The 17,194-nt window shown below is 36.7% G+C and overlaps 1 non-coding gene across 1 annotated transcript; it reads left to right on the top strand.

The window, feature by feature from the left end:
- The first annotated feature begins 16,296 nt into the window (after positions 1-16,296).
- On the top strand, positions 16,297-16,404 carry LOC121024963 (U6 spliceosomal RNA). The gene has a single exon (XR_005787891.1). It is a non-coding gene; the product is annotated as a U6 spliceosomal RNA (small nuclear RNA).
- Positions 16,405-17,194: the final 790 nt, after the last annotated feature.

Here is a 17,194-nt window from a genome sequence, read left to right as displayed (position 1 = left end):
CCTGCTCATGGATTGGAAGAATAAATATTGTCAAAATGTCAATACTACCCAAAGCTATCTACACATTCAGTGCAATCCCAATCAAAATGGCACCAGCATTCTTCTCGAAACTAGAACAAGCAATCCTCAAATTCATATGGAACCACACAAGGCCCCGAATAGCCAAAGTAATTTTGAAGAAGAAGACCAAAGCAGGAGGCATCACAATCCCAGACTTTAGCCTCTATTACAAAGCTGTCATCATCAAGACAGCGTGGTATTGGCAGAAAAACAGACACATAGACCAATGGAATAGAATAGAAACCCCAGAACTAGACCCACAAACGTATGGCCAACTCATCTTTGACAAAGCAGGAAAGAACATCCAATGGAAAAAAGACAGTCTCTTTAACAAATGGTGCTGGGACAACTGGACAGCAACATGCAGAAGGTTGAAACTAGACCACTTTCTCACACCATTCACAAAAATAAACTCAAAATGGATAAAGGACCTGAATGTGAGACAGGAAACCATCAAAACCCTAGAGGAGAAAGCAGGAAAAGACCTCTCTGACCTCAGCCGTAGCAATCTCTTACTCGACACATCCCCAAAGGCAAGGGAATTAAAAGCAAAAGTGAATTACTGGGACCTTATGAAGATAAAAAGCTTCTGCACAGCAAAGGAAACAACCAACAAAACTAAAAGGCAACCAACGGAATGGGAAAAGATATTTGCAAATGACATATTGGACAATGGGCTAGTATCCAAAATCTATAAAGAGCTCACCAAACTCCACACCCGAAAAGCAAATAACCCAGTGAAGAAATGGGCAGAAAACATGAATAGACACTTCTCTAAAGAAGACATCCGGATGGCCAACAGGCACATGAAAAGATGTTCAGCGTCGCTCCTTATCAGGGAAATACAAATCAAAACCACACTCAGATATCACCTCACGCCAGTCAGAGTGGCCAAAATGAACAAATCAGGAGACTATAGATGCTGGAGAGGATGTGGAGAAACGGGAACCCTCTGGCACTGTTGGTGGGAATGCAAATTGGTGCAGCCGCTCTGGAAAGCAGTGTGGAGGTTCCTCAGAAAATTAAAAATAGACCTACCCTATGACCCAGCAATAGCACTGCTAGGAATTTATCCAAGGGACACAGGAGTACTGATGCATAGGGGCACTTGTACCCCAATGTTCATCGCAGCACTCTCAACAATAGCCAAATTATGGAAAGAGCCTAAATGTCCATCAACTGATGAATGGATAAAGAAATTGTGGTTTATATACACTATGGAATACTACGTGGCAATGAGAAAAAATGAAATATGGCTTTTTGTAGCAACGTGGATGGAACTGGAGAGTGTGATGCTAAGTGAAATAAGCCATACAGAGAAAGACAGATACCATATGGTTTCACTCTTATGTGGATCCTGAGAAACTTAACAGGAACCCATGGGGGAGGGGAAGGAAGAGGTTAGAGTGGGAGAGAGCCAAAGCATAAGAGACTGTTGAGAACTGAGAGCAAACTGAGGGTTGATGGGGGGTGGGAGGGAGGAGAGGGTGGGTGATGGGTATTGAGGAGGGCACCTTTTGGGATGAGCACTGGGTGTTGTATGGAAACCAATTTGACAATAAATTTCATATATAAATTAAAAAAAAATTAAAAAAAATAAAAAAAAGTATTTGCATAAATTACATAAAACATATTTTTATAAGTATTTTTATAAATAAGTATATAAGCAGAAAAACTGTAAAATACATCTGAACAGTATCTGAGGAACTAAACTAGGTTGAAAAGACAACAGGTGATAAGACCTGAGTATAGATCTACTCTTTGGTTTGGCTTGTCACTTGGTTTCTATGCAAAATGTAATTTTCCCATCTTCCCTTTCATTTTCTTCCATTATGAGATTATAATCCCATAAATTGATATTTATGATAGCAACATTTTGAGGGGTAAATATATGTATATATAGATCTCTCTATATATTTACTCTTCAAAAGGTTATATATATATATATATATATATATGGTTTTTTTACTCAAATTTTCCATGATAGCTCTGTAACCGCCACCCCCACCCCAACCTGGATCTAACACCATTATCCAGGTTTATTTTTTCCCTACAACATTTAGGAACTGGTACAATGTATATCTAATTTTATTTTTGCTTATTGACTGTCTCTCCTTATTAGAATGTAAACTTAATGAGACCATGCACCTTATCAGTTTTTTTTTTCAGTTTTTTTTGAGAGAGAGAGTGAGAGAGAACATATGACCAGGGGAGGGGCAGAGAGATAAGGAGGCAGAGGATCCAAAGTGGATTATATACTGTCAATGCAGAGCCTAATGTGGGTCTTGGACTCACTAACCATGAGATAATGACCTAAGCCAAAGCCTGATGTTTACCAGCTGAGCCACCCAGGTGCCCCTTTACCAGTTTTCTTTACTCCTCTATTCCCCATACCTAGAATAGTGATTATTATTTTTTTTGTCTTGAATGAATGAATATAACAGGCAATCAGTAAATGTCATTTTCATTATTTTCCTCTTTTATGTTGGATCAGAAGTTTACTTTTAAGATTATTTTAAATGCAAATGTTTCCTAACTTACTATGGTTTAACTTACAATTTTTCACCTTTACAATGGTGTGAAATCAATACATATTCAGTATTGCTCATAAAGGCAAACAACCAATACACTTACAATAATTCTGTACCCACACAATTATTCTGTTTTTCACTTTCAGTACAGTACTCAATAAACTAATAAAATATGCCGCCTTTTATTATAAAATAGGCTCTGTATAGATTATTTTGCTCAACTGTAGGCTAATGTAAGTGTTATAAGCACAATTAAGATAGGCTAGGCTAAGCTATGATGTTTGTAAGGTTAGGTATATTAAATGCATTTTTGATTTATAATATTTTCAACTTATGATAAATTTATCAGTATATAACCCCATCATAAGTCAAGAAAGTCAAGGGATAATTCAGTTGTCATCTATGAACATGTGAATAAACTGGTCAGTTCATTGAACTCTCTATCAGTTAAGTGAAATAGCTGTTCCATTCATAAATATCAATTTCATACTTCCATGCTTTTGCTCAGGGTGTTTATAACTTCTGCCCCAAACAATTTGATCTTTGCTATGGATGAGTAACTTATGTGTTTCCCATTCTTCCCTTTTCTAAAAGGAAGTTATTGTTCCAACTATGCTGTTTCTTCTCTACAATTGTATACTAGGTGGATGAATGGGATGGCAGGCAACTTGTCTCCTAGTTTACAGGTGACCAAAGCACAACCAACTTGTTTCTTAGTTTGTAGGTGGGGACAGAACACAATGAATCACATATGAACATAAATTTTAAAGGTGTGTCACCAGATATCTTATACTTTTAGATGAACACAGTAACTGGATGCGACACTGGGTCTTCTTTCTTGGGAAGCAGTGAAATGTGTTTTGTGTTTGAAAGGGTAAGCAATGTTATTTGGATAGCCAATAAGGCAGTGTATCAAAGGTTACTACTTCTTTCCCTATTCAGTACCCATTTTGTTCATACTAATAAACTTTTAGCTGAACTATATATTATACTCCCAATCTTCCTTACAGATAGATGTAGCCATGAGTCATAGTTATGTGTAATGCTACATAAATAGAAATGTCATGTAGCAGCTTCTAGGATTTTTTCCTCCATTGACAAATTTGCCTGCTCAGTTTCAAATCCTCCTCCATCTTCCTGTCTGGAATACTGATGCCACAATCTTGAAACACAAAGTTAAGGGCCAAATATTTAACATGGCAGAGTGATAGATTGGAAGGAACTAGGGTCTCAAATGAATGCCATGGACCAGAGATGCCAAGGACAGCTCTGTACTGCTTAAAACCTGAACTTTTATACAACAGACAGTCTACCTTCATAAAACCACTGTTATTTAAAGTTTTATGGTCCTCAAAACTGAACCTAACCCTAACTGATAGATATTGTAAATATTTAGTTATGCTAACTGTGTTAGTTTTCCAGGGCTGCCATTAAAGAATGCCACAAACTAGGTAGCTTAACCACAGAAATTCATTTACTCAGTTTGGAGACAGGAAGTGAAAGAACAAGGTGTTTTCAGGCTTATTTTTTTTTTCTTATTTCAAGTTTTTATTTAAATTCCAGTCAGTAAAGACACAGTGTAACATTAGTTTCAGGGGTAGATCTAGTGATTCATCACTTATAAACAACACCCAGTGCTCATCACAAGTGCCCTCCATCACCCAATTTTCCCATTCCTCCACCAACCTCCCCTCCAATAATCCTCGGTTTGTTTTCTATAGTGAAGACTCTATTTTCTGATTTGCCTCTCTCTTTTTTCCCCTTATGTTCATGTTTTGCTTCTTAAATTCCACATGACTGAAATTATATAGTATTTGTCTTTCTCTGACTGTGGCTCCATCCATGTTGCAGCAAATAGCAAGATTTCATTCTTTTTTATGGCTGAGTAATATTCCATTGTATACATATACCACATCTTTTTTATCCATCATCAGTCCATGGTCATTTGGGCACTTTCCTTACTTTGATTACTGTTGATAATGCTGCTATAAACATAAGGGTGCATGTATCCCTTCAACACAGTATTTTTGTACCCTTTGGGTAAATAACTAGTACCATAATTGCTGGGTCATAGAGTAGTTCCATTTTTAACTTTTTCAGGAACCTTCATACCGTTTCCCAGAGTGGCTGCACCAGTTTGCATTCCCAAAAGTGCAAGAGGGCTACCCTTTCTCAGCATCCATACCAACACCTGTTGTTTCCCATGTTGTTAACTTTAGCCATTCTGACAGGTGTGAGATGACATCTTATTGTAGTTTTGATTTGTATTTCCCTGATGGTAAATGATGTTGACAATTTTTAATGTGTCTATTAACCATCTGTATGTCTTATTTGGAATGTCTATTTATGTCTTCTGCCAATTTTTAAACTAGCATGTTTATTTTTGAGGTGTTGGGTTTCCTGAGTTCTTTATAGATTTGGGATACTAACCCTTTATTAGATATGTCATTTGCAAATATTCTTACTCATTCTGAAGGTTGTCTTTTAGTTTTGCTGATTGTTTCCTTCACTGTGCATAAGGTTTTTATCTTGAAGTCCCAATAGTTTATTTTTGCTTTTGTTTCCCCTGTCTCCAGAGATATATCTAGTAAGAAGTTGTTATAGTTGATGTTAAAGAGGTTATTGCCTTTACTCTACTCTAGGATTATGATGGGTTCCTGTCTCACATTTAGACTTTTCATCATTTTTAATTTATTTTTTGTATATGTTTTAAGAAAGTGATACAGTTTCATTCTTCTACATGTTGTCCACTTTTCTCAATATAATTTGTTGAAGAGATTTTCTTTTTTCCATTGGATATTATTTCCTCCTTTGTCAAGAATTAGTTGACAATATAGTTGTGAGTCAATTTCTGGATTTCCTATTTTGTTCCATTGACCTATGTGTATGTATTTGTGCCAGAACCATACTGTCTTGATAATTACAGCTTTATAATATAGCTTGAAGCCCAGAATTGTGATGGATCCAGCTTTTTCTCTTTCAACATTGCTTTAGCTATTTGGAGTCTTTTGTGGTTCCATACAAATTTTAGGATTGTTTGTTCTAGCTCTGTGAAAAATGCTGTTGGCATTTTGAATAAGCATTGCATTGAATGTGTAGATTGCTTTGGGTAGTATAGATATTTTAACAATATTTGTTCTTCCAGTCTATGAGCATTGAATTTCTTTCTATTTCTTTGTGTCCTCTTCAATTTTTCATCAGTGTTTAATAGTTTTCAAAATACAGATTTTTTCTACCTTTTTGGTTTGATTTATTACTAGGCATCTTCTGGTTTGTGATGAAATTGTAATATATTTTTATTTTAGAGAGAGATCAAAGGAGCAAGTGGGGGAGGGGCAGTAGAAGAGGAGAGGGAGAGGGAGAGGGAGAGGGAGAGAGAGAGAGAGAGAGAGAGAGAGAGAGAGAGAGAGAGAATCTCAAGCAGGTTCTTTGCCCAGCATGGAGCCCTATGTGGGGCTCAATTTCACAACTGTAAGATCATGACCTGAACCACTCAAGAGTTGTACGCTCAACCAACTGAGCCACCCAGGCACCCCTGTAGAGCAACTATAAATGGGATAAATTCCTTGATTCCTCTTTCTACTTCTTATTGATGTACAGAAAGGCAATAGATTTCTGTACGTTGATTTTGTATCCTGCGAATTTACTGAGTTCATGTATTAGTTCTAACAATTTTTGGGTGGAGTCTTTCAGGTTTTCTACATAGAATGTCATGTCATCTGTGAATAGTGAAAGTTTGACTTCTTCTTACCAATTTGGATGTATTTTATTTTTGTTGTCTGAGTGCTTAGGCTAGGACTTCTGGTACTATGTTCAACAGCAATGGTGAGAGTGGACATCCCTGTCTTGTTCCTGACCAAACGGGAAAAGCTCTAAGTCTTTCCCCATTGATGATGATATTAGCTGTGAGTCTTTCATAATATGGCCTTCATGATTTTCAGGAACATTCCCTATATCCCTAATTATTTTAATTTTTTTCAAATGTTTATTTACTATTGAGAGAGATAGCATGAACTGGAGAGGGGCTGAGAGAAGGGGGGTGGGACAGAGGATCTGAGGCGGGCTCTGTGCTGTCAGTAAAGAACCACATGCAGACTCAAAGTCACAAACCATGAGATCATGACCTGACCCGAAGTCAGACGCTTAACCAACTGAGCCACCATCTCTCTATCCTTACTTTGTTGAGGGTTTTTTTTGTCATGAATGGATGTTGTCCTTTGTCAAATATTTTTCTGCATCTATTGAGAGAAACATATGGTTCTTATAATTTCTTTTATTAATGTAGTGTATCAGGCTGATTGATTTGTGAATATTGAACCACCCTTGTAGCCCAGGAATAAATCCCATTTAATCGTGGTGAATGACTTTTTAACCTACTGTTGTATTCGGTTTGCTTGTATTTTGTTGAGAATTTTTGCACCCATGTTCAACAGAGATATTGGCCTATAGTTTGCTTTTTTACTAGAGTCTTTGTCTGGTTTTGGTATCAGGGCAATGCTGGCCTCATAGTATAAGTTTGGAAATTTTCCTTCAATTTCCATTTTTTGGAATGGTTTGAGAATAGGTATAAACTCTTCTTTAATTGCATGGTAGTATTCCCCTGGGAAGCCATATGGCACTGGACTTTTGCTTATTGGAAGATTTTTGATTACCAATTCAATTTCTTTGCTCATTATTGGCCTGTTCCAGTCATCTATTTTTTCCTGTTTCAGTTTAGGTAGTTTATATATTTCTAGGAATTCATCCATTTCTTCCAGATTACCTGATTTTTTGGCATATATTTTTTCATAATATTATTTTATAATTGTATGTTTTTGGTGTTGGTTGTTATTTCCTTTCTTGTGATTTTATTTATTTGGGACTTTTTTTTCTTTTTGATAAGTCTGGATAAGAGTTTATCAATTTTATTAATATTTTCACTAAACCAGCTCCTGGTTTCATTGATCTTTTCTACCGTTTTCTTTAGTTTCTACATAATTTATTTCTGCTTTAATCTTTATTATTTCCCGTTTTCTGGCTTTAGACTTTGTTGTTCTTTTTATAGCCCCTTTAAGTGTAATGTCAGGTTGTTGATTTGAGATTTTTCTTGCTTCTTGATTTAGGCCTGTATTGCTATATACTTCCCTCTTAGGACCACTTTTGCTGCATCTCAAAGGTTTTGACTGCTGTGTTTTCATTTTTATTGGCTTCCATGTATTTTTTTAAAATTTATTTTTTAATTTCCTATTTGACCCATGCATTCCTTAGGAGAATGTTCTTTAATCTCCATGCATTTGTCATGTTTACAATTTTTATCTTGTGGTTTGACTTCATGTTTCATGATGCTGTCGTCATAAAAGATTCATGGTATGATCTCATCCATTTTGTACTTGTTGAGGTCTTATTTATGACCTAGTGTGTCATCTATTCTGGAGAATGCCCCATGTACACTTGAAAAGAAAGTGTATTCTGCTGCTTTAGGATGAAATATTCTGGATATATCTGTTAAGTTCATCTAGCCCTATGTGTCTTTCAAAGCCATTGTTTCCTTGCTGACTTTCTGCTTAGATGATCTGTTAATTGATACATGTGGGGTTGTAAAAGTCTCCTTCTATTATTGTATTATGATCAATGAGTTCCTTTATTTTTTTAATTGTTTTATATACTTGGGTTCTCTCAGGTTGGGGACATAAATATTTACAATTGTTAGATCTTCTTGATAGATGGACCCCTTAATTATGGTATAATGCCCTTATTCATCTCTTGTTACCATCTTTGGTTGAAAATCTAGTTTTCTGATATAAGTATTGCAAGTCTGACTTTCTTTTGACATCTACTGGCATGATATATGTTTCTTCATCCCTTCGTTTTCAATCTGAAGGTGTCTTTAAGCCTAAAGTGAGTCTTGTAGGCAGCATATGGATGGGTCTTGGTTTTTTTTTTTTATCCATTTTGACACCCTATGTCTTTTGATTGGAGCATTTAGTCCATTTACACTCAGAGTAGTTACTGATAGGTAAGCACTTAGTGACATTTTATTACTTGTTTTGTCATTGTTTCTGTAGATTTTTCTCTGTTCCTTTCTAGTCTTTGTCACTCTTGGTCTTTCCTTTGCACTCAAAGAGTCACCATTAATGATTTTTGCAGGAATGGTTTAGGGGTTACAAGATGCTTTAGTTTTCGTTTGTCTGGGAAACTTTATTTCTTTTTCTATTCTGAATGATTGCCTTGCTGGATAGAGTATTTTTTGGCTGCATATTTTTTACATTCAACACATTGAATATATTATGCCACTCCCTTCTGGTCTGCCAAGTTTCTGTAGAGAAATCTGCTGCTAAATTTATTGTTCTTGCCTTATAGTTATAGACTTCTTTCATTTTGATGTTTTAGGATTTTTTTCTTTATCTTTATATTTGGCAAATTTAAGCACAACATGTCTTAATGTTGGCCTGCTTTTGTTAATTTTGATGGCAGCTCTTTTTGCCTCCTGGTTGGACGTCAGTTTCCTTCCCCAGATTAGGGAAGTTTTCAGCTATAATTTTCTTAAATAAAACTGTCCCCTTTTCTCTCTCTTTTTCTACTGGGACACTGATGATACAAATGTTATTACATTTGGTAGAGTCACTGAGTTCCCTCAGTCTATATTCATGTGATTCAAAATTTTTCTTTCTCTTTTTTGTTCAGCTTTATTATTTTCCATATTTCTATCTCCTATATCACTTATATGGTTTTCTTCTTCTTTTATCCTTGTGGTTATTCCATCCAGTCAGTTTAGAGTATCAGTTATTGAATTTTTCACTTTGGCCTGATTGTTTTTTAGCTCTTTTATCTTTATAGTAAGGGTCTCCCTGATGCTTTCCATGCTTTACTCAAGCCCAGTTAGTATCCTAATGATTGTTTCTTTAAATTCTGGACCAGGAATATTACTTATATGTGTTTGGGTTAGATCCCTCGCCATGATCTTTTCCTGTTCTTTCTTTTGGGATCAATTACTCTTTCTTGGCATTTTGCCTATGCTTCTGCCTTCTTCTTTGTGTTAGAAAAGCCTGTTATCTTTCCTGTTCCTGAGAGTAATGGTTTTATGAAGAAGAGGTCATATAATATCCAGGTCCTAATGCTTCAGGAAGTGTCTGTGGTGTGTCCTATGTGTACTGTACTGCTGTATTCTGGCTTCTCTGTTTCTCAGGTCATTCATCTGCAGAGTTTCTCCTTGACTACAGTTGCCAGTGTTTGGACCTTGGTCAGAGTGTGGAGAGTTTTAACTAGGTGTGCTCTGGTATTCTTGTTAAAAGAGACTTGATGCTATTTCCACTAGAGCTGAAGCTTTGCAAAACACAATGGTCAGTAGACATGGTGTGTGTGGGAGATTGTTCTGGTCTTCTCAGAGAGGGGCCCACTGAGCTGGTCCTAAGGAACACTTGCTTGAGAAAAGCAGTACTAGCAGAACACAGGGTGGGTGGAACTTTGTGTAAGCAGGTTAGGCAACCAATGTTGGCACTGTGATGTTTCCTGAAGTTAGTTTATTCTGAGTGGCAGTAAGGGGAAATTGCACCAGCTTGCTTCTTTGTCCCTGGAGAGGGGAGTCTTTCTTGTTGCTCTCAGGGAAGCACTTTCAGAGAGCAAATAATTTCCCCTCATGCATCACAGGCATCTTTCAGATCACTGACTTCACACTGTCTGTCTCTAGGTCACTTGCCTGCCTGGATCAGTGCAGCACACCTTGACCTCTACCTTGGCCAGGTCTGCTGAGTTTTAATATTCCAAACTTCAGGGACCTGGTGTGGCAGGGACCTGCACTTGTCCTCTTGGAGAGGGTCTTGCCAAACTGGAACTGATGTAGGTTTGACAGAGAAGTGCAGCTCCACCAGAGTGCAGGAACATGAGATTTAGAACAAGCAGGCTAAACAGCCAGTGTCCAGGTTAGTCTCTCTCAGCAGGTGTCGCTGTGCCTATGCTAAAGGGAAGGGGAGGGAAATGGCACCCTCCAGTTCTTTTATCTCCAGAGAGTCAATGCCACCTCTCACAGATGTGCTCCAAAAAAAAAAAAAAATATATGAACAGTCTTTCCACATGACCTTTACACAATCCTTAGATAACACAGTCTGCCTACGGGTTGTTTGCCTGCCTCATCTCCAGGAGTAAGGCAGCACCCTCATGACTATGCCACCTATGCCATGGACCTCTAAAACTCCAGTCTTTGAGCCCTGCTCATTGCAAAAAATCACAATATTCATCCCCTCTCACTTTATCATCCAAATGTCTTTGGGGGAAATGTTCTCCTTGTGTGTATTCCTGTGCACTCCACTGTCCCTTGGCTTTCTCTACAACCAGGGCTCCCTCCCCTATGCAGCACCCATGATCTGTTTCTCTCCCAAACCACATCTCTGTACTTTCTATCTTCCTCAAAGTAGCCTCTTCTCTCCCTCTAGTTGTATAGTTTGTTCTTTCAGTCTTCAGGTAGATTTCTTGAGTATTCAGAGTATTTGGAGTTATCTAGCTGTGTTCAAGTGACAAGGCAAGCCTACGGCCCTCCTACTACTCTGCCATATTAGCTGCCCACCCTCAAGCTTGCTTTTATCTTTCCTGAGGCCTATCTCCTTGGCTTTCATATTGACCACCTCCTCATTTTCTCCTTACATCATCTTTTCTTTGTGTGTCCTCATCCCCGATGTCTTTTTCTATGTCCAAATTTCCTCTTCTTATGAAAATTCCAAACAAATTCAATTAGTGCCCACTATAATGGCATCAGTTTAACTTAATCACCTCCTTAAAGGCCCTGTCTCAAATACAATCACGTTGTGAGGTACTGGACATTAGAACATCACCATGTAAATTTGGGGGACACTATTCAATCCATAACAGTAATTAGCTTATTGACAACATGATGAGCATGAACACTGCAAATCAGGGTCAGCACCTTCTTCATTTTTATATTGTCAAGTGGTTAGCACACTGCCAGTCAGAGAAGAGGCACCCACAAAATGATGACTGCCTTTGTGAATCAAATCCAATCATTTCTCAGCCTCTTGGCTAAGATCAAGTGGAGAATTCACTCCATTTTCCTGAATGCTTAGACTGAAATGACTGGCCAATTTAGTTAAATGGCTACAATGATGTGCACAAAAATATAGCCTTAAAATTCCATTCTAAAACAATAGATTTGGATATTTTAGAATATGTAAACCAGGATAAAAGAAGGCAACATTGAAAAAGGCCAAGCCCTAGGAAGATATTAATAATTAAACATTTCCAGAGACTATAAATGTATATTGTATTTATTACTGAAATTATGATGGAAATATTTAATGTAAAGCATTGTTATCATGGTGAAATTAGTTCAGTGCATCTCAGCTAGGCCTCTTATGAAAGCATCCCTTTCTGCCTCAACCACTACATATAAAATTACATAACCTATTTCAGAGAGCATGTGCATTGTACGGTGTGCTAGGGCTGCTTACTACTAGACCACATGAGCTGATTATTATATTTTCTTTTTTTTAATTTTTTTTACATTTATTTATTTTTGAGAGACAGAGAGAGACAGAGCACAAGTGGGGGAGGGGCAGAGAAAGAAGGAGACACAGAATCCGAAGCAGGCTCAGGCTCTGAGCTGTCAGCACAGAGCCCGATGCAGGGATCAAACCCACAAACCGTGAGATCATGACCTGAGCCGAAGTCAGACGCTTAACCTACTGAACCACCCACAAACCCTACCATTTTGATTATTTTTTACAATTATTGGAGGAGATGGTATTATAATGCTATTTCAAAGGATAAATCTCTAGAAAGTTCAGAAGTTTTCTTTAACTCATACACTAATCTTGGAGCTTATAGTGGATTACAGAAGTTCTATATTGGTTTATCTGGACTACTAGTGGCCTTTTATAACTTTTGTGTGTCTCTCTGATGCAAAGTCCTGTAATGCAAGTTCTCATTCCTACACACACACACACACACACACACACACACACACACACACAGTCTTTTACAGAAATGAGGTTTATTTTTGGCCACAACAGCACACTTTCAATATATTAGTAACCTACTATGTATTGAGGCACTATTCAAGGTAATGTTACAAGGCAATTTTCCTAGTGATCCAATTAGTTAGATATAATTATGCCATTTTTCAGGTGAGGAAAAAGACCCACAAAAATTAACTTACCAAAGTAGGTGGCAAAGCCTTATGGACCATAATAAAAATAATTTTTAAAATGATCTGAAATTAAAATTAATGGTTAATATGGAACATAGCTCTCCAGTAACTTGTGTATATACGATCTAAGTCAATACTCACTGTAGTCCACCAGGCTATTACTATTCCCCCTTTTAAAGTGGCAGAAACAAGATCCAAGAGATCATGTTATTTGCTTAGAGCCACTCAACTAGTATGTAACCGAGCTAGGATTCAAACCAAGATCATCTGATTTCCAAACCAGAGTCCTTCCCACTTTAACTTAGAAAGACTATGTAAATAATCAGTTTTTATCTGTTTTATTCCTCTTTAGTACATAGACTGCTTAATGACTGCATTTCTCTCTTTGTCTCTCTTTTTTGCTCCCCTCTTTCTTGTTCCCTTCCAGTTCATTTTGCACTATTTCTGTGGTAGCATTGATTTACTGGCAACATGTGGTACTTAGCTCTACTGAATATTACATGTTAATAAAACAAATTGAAAATGGGCTACATATGCTTAAGGGACTCAGTGAAACAGTGAAACTGCATTACTTGAGTTGGCACTCTGGAGAAAGAGATTCAGCCTTTGTTTAGACAACAATAGTAAATAAAATGTAGTATCATCCTGACTAACAAGTTGAGTATTAACATCACTGCACAGAGGAGATAGCTCTAACCTACTTATGTCACATTCAAAAGTCTGATAATCAAACATTTACTGAATACCTACTTTTTTGTTAAGTATAAGGGTTACTATAAAGAATTATAATAATCTTCATTTGTTCTATTGAAATTTACTGGATGTCAACTATGTGCCAGACTATGTTACAAGTACTAAGAATATAGTAAATATGTCTAGCACATGCCCTGCCTCATGAAGCTTATATTGTGGCAGAAGCAAGAGAAATAAAAAAATCAAATAAGTAGAAAATAAATAAAATAATTGAAAATTATGATAACTGCCATGAAATAAACAAAGAATGTATATAAAGAATGGTAGGAAGGAATGCAGCTCACTTTGGATGGTTAGTGAAGAACTCTGTACGGACTATTTAATCACAAATACTACATTCCAGGGGCTTATATATTAATTGTCCACATACATACATAGTGAGAAAGAAAAATATTTTCTTCTGAAGTGTAATGTATTGAAGACTGGAAACTATGCTTAACACACTACAAAAACTATTGCATTTATCAAGAAGTGATGCATAGTAATAATATTTAATAAGAGTATTTATGAAATCCATATATACTCTTGAATAGAGAATTCTCTTGAATAGAGAATAGTTAAACCAGCATGACTATTTATTAAGCCATAATTTTATATATTTGTGGACACATCAAGATATAAATTTGGGGAAAATAATCATTCAATTATAATTCAGTAGCTTTTTCTTCTTGTGCTTATCTACAAATTGTGCTTTTAAATTAATTTCAATCAAAGTCCAAGTTAACTCATTTTTCTTCAGTATTACCCAAAAAATTGAGTTTATTTTAGAATTTACAAGTTTATTTTCCCTCTACAGTTTTTCACCAAAAATTGTGGAAATGACTGAAATTATTCCTAGCTATAAAAAAAAAAAAGTGTTTTCCCAAATCTGAAGATGGTCATTTCCTAATTGTTTTTTTAGAAGTCCAAATTGTTCTGAGTTGCTCAGAGTCAACTTTTATTTCTACAACAAAATGTATCTGTGGCATTTACTATTAAAAATATCTTATAACAGAGGGCCATGTGGGAAGTGAAGAGGGAAAAATAGTTACAAACAGAGAGGGAGGGAGGCTAACCACAAAAGACTCTTAAATACAGAGAACAAACTAAGGGTGGATGGGGGCGTAGTAGGGGAGAGGGGAAAATGGGTGATAGGCATTGAGGAGGGCACTTGTTGGGATGAGTACTGGGGGTTGTATGTAAGCCAATTTGACAAGTTATATTCATAAAAAATATCTTATTGGAATCAGGGCTCAGTCAATGATTAAGTTAACTGGGAAGCAGCAGTAAGGGAAGCTATCACCACCCTTCATTTTTCACCCATTCTGGTTATTTTTCAGATGAGTTTCAATGAGCTGACTATTAAGCTGTGACTTCTTGGGTTGGGAGGCTAGATCTATTCTACTCTGTTTCAAGGCTGCTGTGCCATACACATAAACACAGGAACAGAGTGGTAACTGAACAATTAATAAGAACCATGATAAAATAATGTACTTAAAATTAAAAAATGCATAGTTAACACAATTGAGTCACAAAAAAAGGGCATTTGCATACAGAAAATTTGCATGTATGTTGCAGACCGAAACAGAACAATGTCATAAAAAATTCCACAAAAATAATAATAAGCATACCATATAAAAGAAGAATATATATGCCCTAGTTGTCTTTGGCCTATAAATACAGCTTAAGTTCATATTTTAGTATTATAGGAAGAGTTCAGATCCTTTTGAGAATTTATTTCTTACCTAAGAAATTCTCTCTATTGGGGCGCCTGGGTGGCTCAGTCAGTTGACCATCTGACTTCAGCTCAGGTCATGACCTCATGGTCTGTGAGTTCAAGCCCTGCGTTGGGCTCTGTGTTGATGGCTCAGAGCCTGGAGCCTGATTCAGATTATGTGTCTCCTCCTCTCTTTGTCCCTCTCTTGCTCACACTCTCTTTCTATATCTCTCAAAAATAAACAAACATTAAAAAAATAATATAAAAAAAGAAATTCTCTCTATTATTGGTATACTGTTTCCTAGTATATTTCTGTTGTGCTTTCACCACTAAGTTATTCTACCTGGCTTACACATTTTTGAAAATTATGAGATCAAATTTAGTGGCTCATAGGAAAGGTGGAATAGTCATAAGGAAACAGTATTCAGCATTTGTTCTATGACCAATAAAGTGGTATGATTCATTCAGGCCACCCACTGAATGTAAAATATGTCAAAGAGAAAGGGAGAAGCAGTTGCCAGAGGTCCTCAAAAGTCTAGCTAAGACCTAGAATCAAGTTCATTTGCCCAATCTGCTTTCTGGAAAATGAACTCAATCAATTTTGTAATTTCATGAGATACCCTGCAGCCATTAGGCAATTTTAAAATATCAGCACCTGGGTTCAAATAACTCCAGTAAAAGATATGAAAGTGAGCATCAAGAACTCCCTGAATTAGCTGAAGTTTTACATGTTTCCTGGAAATGAAGATTCAGTGGTTAACACCCTGAATAGACTACTTAAGCTTTGTGTTCCCCTTTGCTGGTGCTTTGGTTAACATCATAATTGTTTGTAATAGGGCATGACGGATATTTCCTGGAAGAAGTCTGCACCAAAACTAGGTAAAGACTATATACCCAGACGAGTGTTACTAATGATGCAAGCTTGTACTTGTCTTTATGCAAGGACAGAATCTGCTTTTGAATGGATAGTACAGTGGACATCTCCTATTTGTGTGCTCTGTGGGCAGTACTTGAATTTGGACCTGTGTACATCTTAATTACTGAAAAATGTTTTCCCATTGAGAAAAGGCTTTGAGGCTTGGTGGTCACAATTTTAGAAAATATTAATAATATTAACATGAGTGCTCGCTTTGGCAACACATACAGTAAAATTGGAATGATATAGAGAAGATTAGAATGGCCCTTGCACAAGGATGACATGCAAGTTCATGAACATTCTATATATTTTTTAAGTATAACAATATTAACATGAATAGTAGCTATACTTATTGAAGTACTTACTGTAACTCTCACTGTGCTGAGTGCTTTACATACATTATTTCTTAAGTTAATTCATCCAAAACACTAAATCAGTGATACTCAAAATGTAGCCTTTGAACCAGTGCTGGTAATGTACTGATGGTTTTTCCCAGTCCATGGTGAGATGAATATAGCAACTTCTTACTGGACATGTCTCCAGAGGCAAGGGAAATAAAAGCAAAAATGAATTATTAGGACCTAATCAAGATAAAAAGCTCTGCACTTCAAAGGAAACAATCAACAAAACCTAAAGGATACTGACAGAATGGGAGAAGATATGTACAAATGACAAATACATATGTACAAATGACATAGTATCTAAAATCTATAAAGAAATAACCAAACTCAACACCCAAAAACACAAAATCCAGTGAAGAAATGGGCAGAAGACATGAATAGACACTTATCCAAAGAGGACATCCAGATGGCTAACAGATACATGAAAATATGCTCAGCATTGCTCATCATCAGGGAAATACAAATCAAAACCACAATGAGATACCACCTCACACCAGTCAGAATGGCTAAAATTAACAACTCAGGCAACAACAGATGCTGATGAGGATGAGGAGAAAGGGGAACCCTTTTGCACTGTTTGTGGGAATGCAAGCTGGTACAGTCACCCTGGAAAACAGTATGGAGGTTCCTCAAAAAATTAAAAAGAGAACTACCTTATGACCCAGCAATTGCACTACTAGGTATTTCTCCAAAGGATACAAA

The sequence above is a fragment of the Herpailurus yagouaroundi genome, unplaced genomic scaffold, assembly GCF_014898765.1.
Source record: "Herpailurus yagouaroundi ecotype Mexico unplaced genomic scaffold, PumYag 67383, whole genome shotgun sequence".
Classification (NCBI taxonomy): Eukaryota; Metazoa; Chordata; class Mammalia; order Carnivora; family Felidae; genus Herpailurus; species Herpailurus yagouaroundi.
This window is presented reverse-complemented; position numbering and strand designations above follow the sequence as displayed.